At 47.6% G+C, this 12,300-nt stretch overlaps 1 pseudogene; it reads left to right on the top strand.

Annotated features, from left to right (window-relative positions):
- The first annotated feature begins 5,141 nt into the window (after positions 1-5,141).
- Positions 5,142-10,583, top strand: LOC144487019 (ER membrane protein complex subunit 4-like; annotated as a pseudogene).
- Positions 10,584-12,300: the final 1,717 nt, after the last annotated feature.

The raw sequence follows: 12,300 nt of genomic DNA, 5'->3' as shown, positions 1-12,300 counted from the left end.
CTAATCCCCACATCATAGCAGAAAAATTAATTTGGACAGTAGATGGTGGGTACTTTACCCAGAGTTCTCCGCGGCGGTGGATGTCCCCTATCCAGGGCAGTGCGCAAACGCAATAGCGCTCTGTATTCGGAGCATGCGCAGCAATGGCCAACGGAGTGTTTGTTGTTCGTCGTATCTCCAAACGGGTAAGAATATGGTGACCGAGAGGGAGTGATAGTGCCAACCGTGGAACGGGGAATGTTTCGAAACACGTGGTGAAAGCCTCAAACCCCAAATACTGACCTGAAGGTCCCGTGTCTGCAGCTCCGTGTCTGTTTCCCGGGACAAAGCCGTAGTTAACGGCCGCCATCTTGTTCCAACGGGGAATGGCGCGCATGCGTGCCCCCCTTGGTGACGCAATAGAGGGCGGGGCTTCAGTGTCTGTTTCCAATGAGGGTCCGAGTTCCCGCAGAGTCACAGGAACCAATATAAAGTTTTAACGTTTATTTATTAGTGTCACAAGTAGGCTCACATCAACACTGCAATGAAGTTACTGTGAAAATCCCCCAGTCGCCACACTTCGGCGCTTGTTCTGGTACATTGAGGGAGAATTTAGCATGGCCAATACACCTAACCAGCACGTCTTTCGGACTGTGGGAGGAAACAGAAGCACCCGGAGGAAACCCATGCAGACACGGGGAGAACGTGCAAACTCCACACAGACAGTGACCCAAGCTGGGAAAGCACCCAGGGTCCCTGGCGCTGTGAGGCAACAGTGCTAACCACTGTGCTGCCCAGAGGAGTTTGTGGATCATTAACGTTTAAAGTTTATTTATTAGTGCCGCAAGTAGGGTAAATTAACACTGCAATGAAGTTACTGTAAAATCCCCCAGTCGCCACACACCGGCGCCTGTTCAGGTACACTGAGGGAAATCTGGGTGGCCCTTTTGGCAAGTGGTGTGCCATAGGAATCACTGCTGGGAACTGAACTGTTTACAATATATAGAAATGACTTTGATGAAGGGATTGCAGCAATGATTGCCAAATTTGATAATCACACAAGATAAACCATAGAAGCATAAACCATAGAATACGTACAGTGGAGAAGGAGTCCATTTGGCCCATAAGGTCTGCCCTGACTCTCCAAAAGAGCATCTTACCCAGGCCCACCACCAGCCCTATCCCTATAATGCCACACATTTCATCATGGTTAGTCTACCTAACCTACACATCTTTGGACACTAAGCATGGCCAATGTACTATAAGCAGGAAAATAAGTCGTAAAGATGACATAAGGAGACTACAAAAATATACACATAGGATAAGTGAGTGGGCAAAAAACTGGTAAATGGAGTAGAATTGGGCAACTGTGAAATGTCCACTTTGGCAGGAAGAATAAAAGATAAACTTATCTAAATGGTGAGAGATTGCAGAGCTCTGAGGTGCAGAGAGACCTTTGTGTCCCAGTGCATGAATCACAGAAGGCTCTTATACAGGCAGGGCAAGTAATTAGGAAAGCTAATAGCATGTTACCATTTATTGTGAGGGAGTTGATTGCAAAAGTAGCAAGGTTGTGCTTCAGTTGTGCAGGGCATTGGTGAGACCACATTTAGAGTATTGTGTACAGTATTGGTTACCTTATTAAAGGAAGGATGTCAATATGTTGGAAGCAGTTCAGAGAAGGTTTAACTGACTAATAGCAGCAATGGGTGTATTGTCTTGTAAGGAAAGTTTGAACAGACTTGGCTTGTATCCACTGGAGTTTAGAATACCAAGAGGAGACTTGACTAAACCATTATAAGATCCTGAGGTGTCTTGACAAGGTGGTTGTGAAGAGGCTGTTTCCTCCTGTGAGGGAACTTAGAACTAGGGGTCACTGTTTAAAATAAGGGGTCGCCCGTTTAAAACAGAGGTCAGGAGAAATTCTTTCACTCAGAGGGTTGTGAGTCTTTGAAACTCTCTTTCTGAAAAAGTAGTGGAAGCAGAATCTTTGAATATTTTTAAGGCAGAGGTGGTTAGATTCTTGGTAAGCAAGGGGGCGATAGATTATCAGAGGTAAGCATCTTGCAGATTTGAGGTTACTATCAAATCAGCCACAGTCTTAATAAATGGTGGAGGGGCTGAATGGCCTACCTCAGCTCCTTGTTCATGTGTTTGTAAAAAACATTCTGGTTTCGTTAAGAACATTCCCTTTCCTTTTGTGAGGACTTTGTTGCTGATTTTAGCATATTTTAGTTTGATTGGATCACATATTTGGAAGAACAGAGGGTGGGAATGTTGCACAGGAACTGGATATTTCTGAATTTCTATCCTGGACTGAGTGACACTGACACCATCAATTCTTTTTACAGGGGGTGAGTAGGAGATGATCTGAAGACAGAAAAACATTTCTTTGCGATCAGTCAGAGTCACTGAATTAATCAAGAGCTAAATATCATCGACCTTTCACTGTGGAAGGAGAAATGTTTCTCTGTTCTGCCTGTGGGGAAAGATTTCAAGCATCGATGTGACTGGGAAAGCACTGAGACACACACACACACACCCGAGTGACTGTTCCAGTGAAGTGACTGTGGAAAGAGCTTTAACCAGTTACACAGCCTGAAAGAAAATCACACCATTTCCAGTGGGGAGAAACCATACACGTATTCCATGTTTGGACGAGGCTTCAACTGACCATCCAATCTGGAGAGACACAAGGATACCGGCACCATGGATAAACCATGGAAATGTGGGGACTGTGGGAAGGGATTCAGTTACCCATCCCAGCTGGAAACCCATCGACGTGCTCACACTGGAGAGAGACCGTTCATCTGCTCCACATGTGGGAAGGGATTCACAAAGTCATCCAGCCTCGGGTCACACCAGAGAGTTCACAGTGACAAGAGACCATATAAATGCTTTTACTGTGGGGATTGCTTTAAAACCTCTCCCGATCTAATGAAACACCAGCTTGTTCACACTGACAAGAGACCATTCAGCTGTCCTCACTGTGAAAAGAGATTCAGACAATCATCTCATCTTATTCAACACCAGCGAGTTCACACTGGGGAAAGAATGTTCAGGTGCTCTGTGTGTGGGAAGCAGTTCACTCAATCATCCAATCTCCAGACACACCAACACACTCATAGTGGGGAGAGGCCGTTCACCTGCTCAGAGTGTGGGAAGGGATTCAATCGGCAATCCAACCTGCTGAGACACCAGCGAATTCATGTGTAACTGCAGGGGTTGAATGCTGTTGTTAATCCTTTTTTTATTTCTCCTGTAACTGGACAGGAGTTTGATGTTCTTCACAGGGCAGGTGGTGTGCCAGAACTGCAGCATGTGAGAGTTTGTGCAAACCTGGACAGTCATATCTGTGGCGAGTGTCTGCAGCTGGCGGAATCTGTGCTCAGGGTTATTGAGCTGGAGTCTGAGCTGCTGAAATTGTGGGGCATCAGAGAGGGAGAAAGTCACCTGCACACTTTCCTCCCCAAGGTTCAGTAGCTATTTACAGTTAATCAATGGTCAGGATATATCAGAATATGTAAAATAAATCAGTTTTAGTGTCCGTGTCTCACAGGAGCCAGTTACAATGACACAGTTTGAGGGAGATTCAGTTACCATTAATTAGAGTTTTTCGAGCACAGCTCATTCATATTCCTTACGGCTGTACCATCAAGTCCAGGATAAAGCTCCCAACTTCTTCATCCACATCCCTAATTACGGAAGTGTTTTTAGAGCAGAGGGTATGGGGACTCAATTTTCTGCATCATTCGACAGTTCGAAAAATGAGGAACCATCCATGAGCTGCTGTCTGACAGCACGGTAAATTACTGCGGGCTGAGAGACACAGAGACAGGAATCAGAGGGAACCATGTACAAAAATGGAACAAGCTGAATGGAGAAATGTGCTGTGCAGGGAGATATGCAGAGTTCCAGTACTTTACTGAAAATAGTGTCCAGACAATGTGTTCTCAAGACAGCTCCCATTGACTCCAGTTGGAGAAGTCAGATTCCATTCAATGCCCATGTATTTTCCTGCTCTATTTGATATGTCAGTAACAGGATGACAAGACAAAATCTTCTCCTTGTATGTCCTCAGTAGAAGGTTCAGCCTGATTCGTGAGAGTGAGCAAAATAAACTGAACTCTTCATTTATATTCAACACCTGTATTCTTTCCGTATGCTGACTTATTTCAAATTAATTGAATATCAAACTGTGTCTCGTCAATGAGATCACTGCCATTATTTCATTGGCATCACTAGGTTACATCAGTGATATTGTGATTCTAATCAACCTTGGTACAGTGGTGAGCGCTACTGCCTCACAGCGCCAGGGACTTGGGTTTGATACCCAGCTTGTGTTACTGTTTGTGCGCAGTCTGCATGTTCTCCCCGTGTCTGCATGGGTTTCCTCCGAGTGCTCTGGTTTCCTCCCACAGTCCGATAGACATGCTGGTTAGGGTGCATTGGCTATGTTAAATTCTCCCTCAGTGCACCCGAACAGGTGCCGGACTGTGAGTACTGGGGGATTTTCACAGTAACTTCATTGCAGTGTTAATCTAAGCCGACTTGTGACTAATATAAACTTTACTTGAACTAATACATGCAAATTGTCCACCCTTCAGTTCTCATACTTGGAGGAAGCCACAATGTTATATTGTTCTGTCCGTTGTAACTTGGTTGGAAGGATCAGCCCTTCGAGGCAGAATGTAAAATACTGCAGAAATGTGAAATAAAAACAGAAAATGATGGATAACATCAGCAGGTCTGGCAGTATCTGTGGAGAAACCCATTAACATTGGATTGGTTTTGGTTGCAGAATGAGAAGGATAATCTGGTCCTTTAGGTTTTATTGATGTTTTATACGGTGTAAGACATTTTCGTGAGGGAATTAAGGAAGCAACATTATAAATCTCTGATATTGAGTGGTGTCCATCTTTGTGCGGGTCAGAGGCTCTCTATTTAGCCGGAGAGTGAATCGAGTCGGAGCCGATGTGCCCCTAATAAACATGGCGGAGTTGTGGGGGCGGGGCAATGGGCGGCGTAAGAAGAGCTGAAGAGGTTGCGACCGCACATGCGCATTGCAGCGGGAGTGGTTTGTTGACGGAAGCGCGCGGGTTCTTCCCCGGATCGGAATCAGATTTGAAAAGGGGGGACGGTTAACGGTCGGCGGCGTTGTCATGGCGGCAGGGGCGGGGCTTGTCAACCGCGCGCGCTGGCACAAGTGGACCCTCGAGCTTAACCTGAGTGGCAGCAGCAGGTGCGGAGGCCGCGCGGGAAGCCGGGGGCTCGAGTAGGAGGCAAGCCGGGTCAGCCCGTCTCTCCTGAGGGGAGGCCACCGCACACTGACCCGGGGATGTGGACCAACCCAAAACTTCCTAACCCCGGATTTTTCACGCCTCTTTTACCCCTCACCCAGCTCCTCAGCACAAAGCAGCCCCTCAAATCCTCCAGAAATCACTCAGACCCCACTTGGCATCATTTCCCCAGGTCATGACCCTGAGATGCCCTTTTGGTTTCAGCCCCTCCACCTGATCAGGTGCCAACTGCGGTGGTGGTTGGGGGAACGATTGCTCGTTTCCAGGGCCGGGTGCTGAACTGGATCTCTCTCAATGTCCCGCAGTGTTTGTTTTCAAGATACAATTTGGTACATCTGGTGATTTGTCACTTTGTCCCTCAATGGAGGGCAAGTGGATTGGCACCCTGATTGACACTAATCCACTTCTGCAGCCCTCCGTTCCCCTGGCACTTTGGTATACGCAATGGCAGTGTGTGTCTGATGTTTGCCCAAGCTTTAGTTCATGCTGGCACGATTGCCACCACGTTAGGGTCCTCAACAGAGAGACTCCCTCTTTAAAGAAGGTCTTGAAAGGGTGACCAATTTGTGTTTTCTGTTTCTCACAGGAGCTGTGATTAACATTGTGGCCAGAGAGACTCCATGCACCCAGTCGCATATTCAAACAAACAGCTACCGGACATCTGCGTCCAAGAAACAGACCGGATCCTGGTTGAGAAAGTAAGTTGGATTTGAATGTGTCTTTCGTGTGTGGCTGACAACACCCCTGGTTTGTCCATGGTGGTGAAGTACCTTGGTGAACCACAGCAGCCTGCGTGATAAAGGGACTTGTGTTAATCATCATCCTAACTTCCAGGCCCGGGTATAAGATCAGTATATGACCTCCCCAAACTGTCTCTCTTTACTGATACCCTGCTCACTTTCTGTTTTCAGCGCTGCTGGGACATTGCCTTGGGCCCATTGAAACAGCTGCCCATGAATCTGTTCACCATGTACATGGCTGGCAACACCATCTCCATCCTCCCTATCATGATGGTGTGCATGATGGCCTCGAGACTCATACAGGCCTTGATGTCCATGTCTGCAAGTGAGTACTATATTGAATCTGCAGCTCAGAAACAGCTCTGAACTGGCATCACTTGAGTGCAGCTTAGAATAGAGTGCTGAGAGTTGGGTAATTAAGGGAGTTAGAGAAGGAAGGGAAAGAGGTGCCCTTTTGCTTTCTAATATTCTCAGCCTTCAGGAAGTGATCTTACTCTTCCACAGGAGAAGAAGCTAGATTTTTGGTGAATATCTGCTAAGTGACTACGGTTTATTCTATGCTTAAAGATTAAAACAGTACAGCAACTGGTGGTAAGATTAATAAAATACTTAAAAACTAAAATACTTAAAACAAAAACAAAATATGTAATTGGATAAAATAATTAAATAGATTATTCGCACACATTAAAGATGTGTCACAGCTGCAGCGTGTGGGAGCTCGTGGCTGTCAGTTTGATCCAGGGCAAACATGTCTGCAGTAAGTGAAATTCGAGCAGCTCTGGTTCAGAGTTTATGAGCTGGAGGCTGAACTACAGACACTGCAATGCATCAGGGAGGGGGAAGGTTACCTGGATTCTTTGTATCAGGGAGCAGTCACACCTCTTGGCACAGGGTCTGCTGATTTGGTCAGTGGTCAGGAACTGGAGAGTGACTGAGTGAGACAGATAAGGGAACTCACAGACAGGAGCCTTAGCCTTTACCATTGTCCAGCCAGTTTGAGGTATTTTCAGCTTGTTTGGATGAATGGGAGCTGCAGGATGGATGAGCCAATTGACCATGGCACTGTGGTAAGGAAACCATTCTGGTGAGGGAAGTGAAAAGGAATGCAGTGATAATGGGGGACAGTACAGTCAAAGGGATTGGCACATTCTCTGCAGCAAAGAATGTGAATCAAGGCAGCTGTGGTGCCTGTCTGGGGCCGGGGTTCAGGACATCTGATCAGGGCTGGAGAGGAACTTGCATTGGGGAGGGGAAGTTTTCAGTTGTCATCGTCAATGTAGGTACAAACAACAGAGACAAAGAAGGAGGTTTTCGGTGTCGATGTGAGGACTTGGGCACCAGAAGCAGAACCTCAATGGTTATAATCTCTGAATTATTACCTGAGTGCCCGCTAATAGGTATAGGACAGATTAGATCGGAGGGATGAATGCATGACTGAAAGGCTGCTTTAAAGTAAATTTTTGTGTCACAAGGCTAACTTTAACACTGCAATGAAGTTACTGTGAGAATCCCCTAGTCGCCACATTCCGGTGCGTGCTCGGGTACACTGAGGGAGAATTTAGCATGGCCAATGCACCTAACCAGCACGTCTTTCAGACTGTGGGAGAAAACCCACACAGATACGGGGTGAAAGTGCAAACTCTGCACAGATAGTGACCCAAGGGGCGGCACGGTGGCACAGTGGTTAGCACTGCTGCCTCACAGCGCCAGGGACCCAGGTTCAATTCCGGCCTCGAGTGTGTGTGGAGTTTACATGTTCTCTCTCTATCTGCGTGGGTTTCCTCCGGTTTCCTCCCACAGTCCAAAGATGTGCGGGTTAAATTGATTGGCTATGGTAAGTTGTCTCATAGTGTCAGGGGGACTAACAGAGTAAATATGTGGTGTTACAGCGATAGGGCCTGGGTGGGATTATGGTTGGTGCAGAAGCGATGGGCTGAATGGCCTCCTTCAGAACTGTAGGGATTCTAAGCCAGTATAGAACCCGAGTCTCTAGTGTTGTGAGGCAGCAGTACTAACCACTGTGCCACCCTAACTGGTGTGGGAGGTGGGTTCTGGTTGATGGGACACTGACACCAGTCCTGGGTAAAGTGGGATCTGTACCATTGGGACAATCTACACCTGAACTGTGCTGGGGCTGGTGTTCTTGCGAACCCCATAATGAGGAAAATAGAGACGGTTTTAAACTAAATAGTGGAAAAGGAATCAAATTTAGGGCAAGGAATGAAATTTATATGAATGACTGGATGAAAGGATGTTTGGCAAATTTGCCGATAACGCACAGATAGGTGGGAAAGTAAGTTGTGAAGCGGACATACAGAGAGTACAGAAAGACAGAAAGGTTAAGTGAGTGGGGAAATATCTGGTAAATGGAGTAGAATTTGGGCAAATATGAAATTGTCCATTTCAGCAGGAAGAATGAAAAAGAAGCATTTTGTCTAAATGGTGAGAGATTGCAGAGCTTTGAGAATCAGAGGGATTGAGTCAGAGAGTCATAAAGGTTTACAGCAGGGAAACAGGCCCTTCGGCCCAACTTGTCCTTGCCGCCCTTTCTTTTTTAAAACCCCTAAGCTAATCCCAATTGCCCGCATTTGGCCCATATCCCTCTAAACCCATCGTACCCATGTAACTGTCTAAATGCTTTTTAAAAGACAAAATTGTACCTGCCCCTACTACTACCTCTGGCAGCTTGTTCCAGACACTCACCACCCTCTGTGTGAAACAATTGCCCCTCTGGACACTTTTGTATCTCTCCCCTCTCACCTTAACCTATGCCCTCTAGTTTTAGACTCCCCTACCTTTGGGAAAAGGTATTGACTATCTAGTTGATCTGTGCCCCTCATTATTTTATAGGCCTCTAGAAGATCACTCCTCAGCCTCCTACGCTCGAGAGAAAAACGTCCCAGTCTATCCAGCCTCTCCTTATAACTCAATCCATCAAGTCCCGGTAGCATCCTAGTAAATCTTTTCTGCACTCTTTCCAGTTTAATAATATCCTTTCTATAATAGGGTGACCAGAATTGCACACAGTATTCCAAGTGTGGCCTTACCAATGTCTTGGACAACTTCAACAAGACATTCCAACTCCTGTATTCAATGTTCTGACCGATGAAACCAAGCATGCCGAATGCCTTCTTCACCACTCTGTCCACCTGTGACTCCACTTTCAAGGAGCTATGAACATGTGCCCCTAGATCTCTTTGTTCTGTAACTCTCCCCAACGCCCTACCATTAACTGAGTAAGTCCTGCCCTGGTTCAATCTACAAAATGCATCACCTCGCATTTGTCTAAATTAAACTCCATCTGCCATTCGTCAGCCCACTGGCCCAATTGATCAAGATCTGGGTGTCTGAGTGCATAAATCACAAAAGTCTAATATGCAGGTACAGCAAGTAATTAGGAAAACTAATAGAATGTTATCATTCATTGTGATGGGAATTAAATACAGAACTAGGGAGGTTATGCTTCAGTTGTACAGGTCACTAGTGAGACCACATCTGGAGTACTGTGTGCAGTATTGGTCACCTTATTTAAGGAAGTGTCCAAGTATGCTGGAGACAGTTCAGAGACGGTTTACCAGACACTGATACCTAAAATGGATGGGCTGTGTTATGAGGAAAGGCTCTCACATGTTCCTGAACTTCCTGCTTTTCCATTCTCGCTCTCAGTCTTTAGGGTCCTGGGGAATTCGAATCAGCACTGGCTGCAGCGTCTCATCTACTTCATCGGCAACCTGCTGGGGTTGGCCTTGGCCATCTACAAGTGCCAGGCAATGGGGCTGCTGCCCACACACGCCTCTGACTGGCTGGCATTCATCCAGCCGCAACAGGTGAGATCCGTACTTTGTATGTGAGGGGGAGCCAGGAAAATAGGAAGAGGAAACCATTCAGGGCTGTGGAGCCTGAGAGGTTGAGTAGATTGGGCCCAATTCTTTTTATTCATTCGTGGGACATGGGCATCTCTGGCTGGTCAGCATTTATTGTCCATCCCTGGTTGCTCTTGGAGGGCAGTTGAGAGTCAACCACAGGGAATCTGCCGCCCTTACCTGGTCTGGCCTACATGTGACTCCAGAGCTACAGCAACGTGGTTGACTCTCAACAGCCCTCGAGCAACTAGGGATGGGCAATAAATGCTGGCCAGCCAGAGACGCCCATGTCCCACAAATAAACAAAAACAAATGAGGGATGGGGGAAGAGTGCAGGGAAAGTGGGGATGTCTTTGGGAATTGAGAGATAGGAGGAAGAGTGTGGGGAAAGTGGGGATATCTTTGGGAATTGAGGGATGGAGAGGAGTGCAGGGAAAGTGGGGATATCTTTGGGAATTGAGGGATGGGAAGGAGTGCGGGGAAAGTGGGATATCTTTGGGAATTATGGGATGGGGAGGAATGTGCGGAAAGTGGGGATATCTTTGGGAATTGAGGGATCGGGAAGACTGCAGGGAAAGTGGAGATGAGGTTGATGATGAATAGTGGAGCAGGCTCGACAGAAGCTATTCCCACTCCGATTCTTACCACCTTCTCCTTTTACACAGAGAGTGGAGTACACAGGCGGGGGCCTGGTCCTGTGATGGTCCCACTCTCCTACTATCGCTCGCTGAGACACGGCCTGAGGACGATCGACACCGGATACAACCTGCCGTCTGGCTAACCTGAGACCAGGCATTCTGTAGGTAACATGCCCTCCCATCACTGCCCCCCCCCCACGCACACACAGACATTGGCCCGTGTACCTGTGACCGATGTGGAATGGCCGGAGATATTGACAGCAGGGACTGTGTATTTTTTCACTGGGTATTCAGTTGTTTATCATGTTGACCCCCTTTGCTGAGCCTCGGATAAGGGACCTGTTGGAGTTGACGATGGGACTGGAAGTTCCTGGATCAGTCATTCCAGGCTTATCCTGGTGCCTCTCATTCTCTCTCTCACCCAGGTCAGAAGGTCACAGATTTGTGTAACCTGTTCCTGAGATTCGAGCTGCTGTAACAGGTTCTCCCAGGGGTCCCTCAAACCGTCTCTGAAATTAAGTTCCCTGGCTGTGTGTTGCATCGTGCCTTGTGGGATCTTGTTGTGCAGTCACCATCTCTTCCTACAGAACGGCAGGAGGGAACATCGAAAGGAGGGAGTGATTTAGCTCCTGTGCTTGTTCTGGGTTGTCCCAGTCCGCTCTGAATCAACACAGCAGCTTCCTGTTTCCAAAACACAGTCACTGCTGTTCACCTGGGAAACCCGGCAGGCACTGCACACAGCAGATCCCACAAACTGTCGGATAACCACCAAATGTTAGGCTGTTTGAAGGATAAAGATCAGCCCTCGGAAACCAGCGGGAGCTCTCCTTCGCTCCATCCAGTAGTGGTCGTGGGATTTTACTATCCACCTGACACAGCAGTGAGTGAGGAGGGGGGAGCTTGGTTTCACTTCCTCAGCACTGACAGCTGGAGGCAGGTGATTGACAGTGTAGTGTGTGCAGCTGTCTGTGTGCCCACCTGGGCAGCATGGTGGCACGGTGGTTAGCACTGCTGCCTCACAGCGCCAGGGCCCTGGGTTCGATTCCAGCCTTGGATAAATCATAGAATCCCTACAGTGCAGAAAGAGACCAATCGGCCCACCGAGCCTGCACCAACAACAACCCCACCCAGGCCCTATCCCCATAACCCCACGTATTTACACTGATAATATCCCCGACACTAAGGGGCAATTTAGCACGGCCAATCCACCTAAATCACACGTCTTTGGAGTGTGGGTGGAAACCGGAGCAACTGGAGGAAACTCTCACAGACACTGGGAGAATGCACAAACTTCACACAACCTGAGGCTTGATTTAAACCCAGGTCCCTGGTGCTGTGAGGCAGCAGTGCTCCCCATTGTGCCACCCGTGTCTGTGTGGAGTTTGCATGTTCTCCCCGTGTCTGCGTGGGTTTCCTCCAGAGGCTCTGGTTTCCTCCCAAACTTCAAAATGTGCTGGTTAGGTGGATTGACCATGCTAAATTGCTGCTTTATGTCACAAAATATGTGGATCAGGGCGATTAGTGGGGTAAATATATGGGGTAACGGGAATAGGGCCCGGGTAAGATGCTCTGTCAGAGAGTCAGTGCAGACTCAAAGGGCTGAATGGTCTCTTCTGCACTGTAGGAATTCTATGATTTTGTCTGTGAGCAGGCACGCTTGCGTCTATGAGTGAGTGTGTGTCTGTGTGGGTGTACACGCATTTCAGTTCATGTGTGTGTGTGTGTGTGTACCTGTGTGCGAGCACATACACATTTGGTGTGTGTGTGTCTGCTTTCGCTT

This window comes from Mustelus asterias, unplaced genomic scaffold (assembly GCF_964213995.1).
Source record: "Mustelus asterias unplaced genomic scaffold, sMusAst1.hap1.1 HAP1_SCAFFOLD_553, whole genome shotgun sequence".
Classification (NCBI taxonomy): domain Eukaryota; kingdom Metazoa; phylum Chordata; class Chondrichthyes; order Carcharhiniformes; family Triakidae; genus Mustelus; species Mustelus asterias.
The sequence above is the reverse complement of the archived record's forward strand: the minus strand, read 5'-3'. Positions and strand labels throughout refer to the sequence as shown.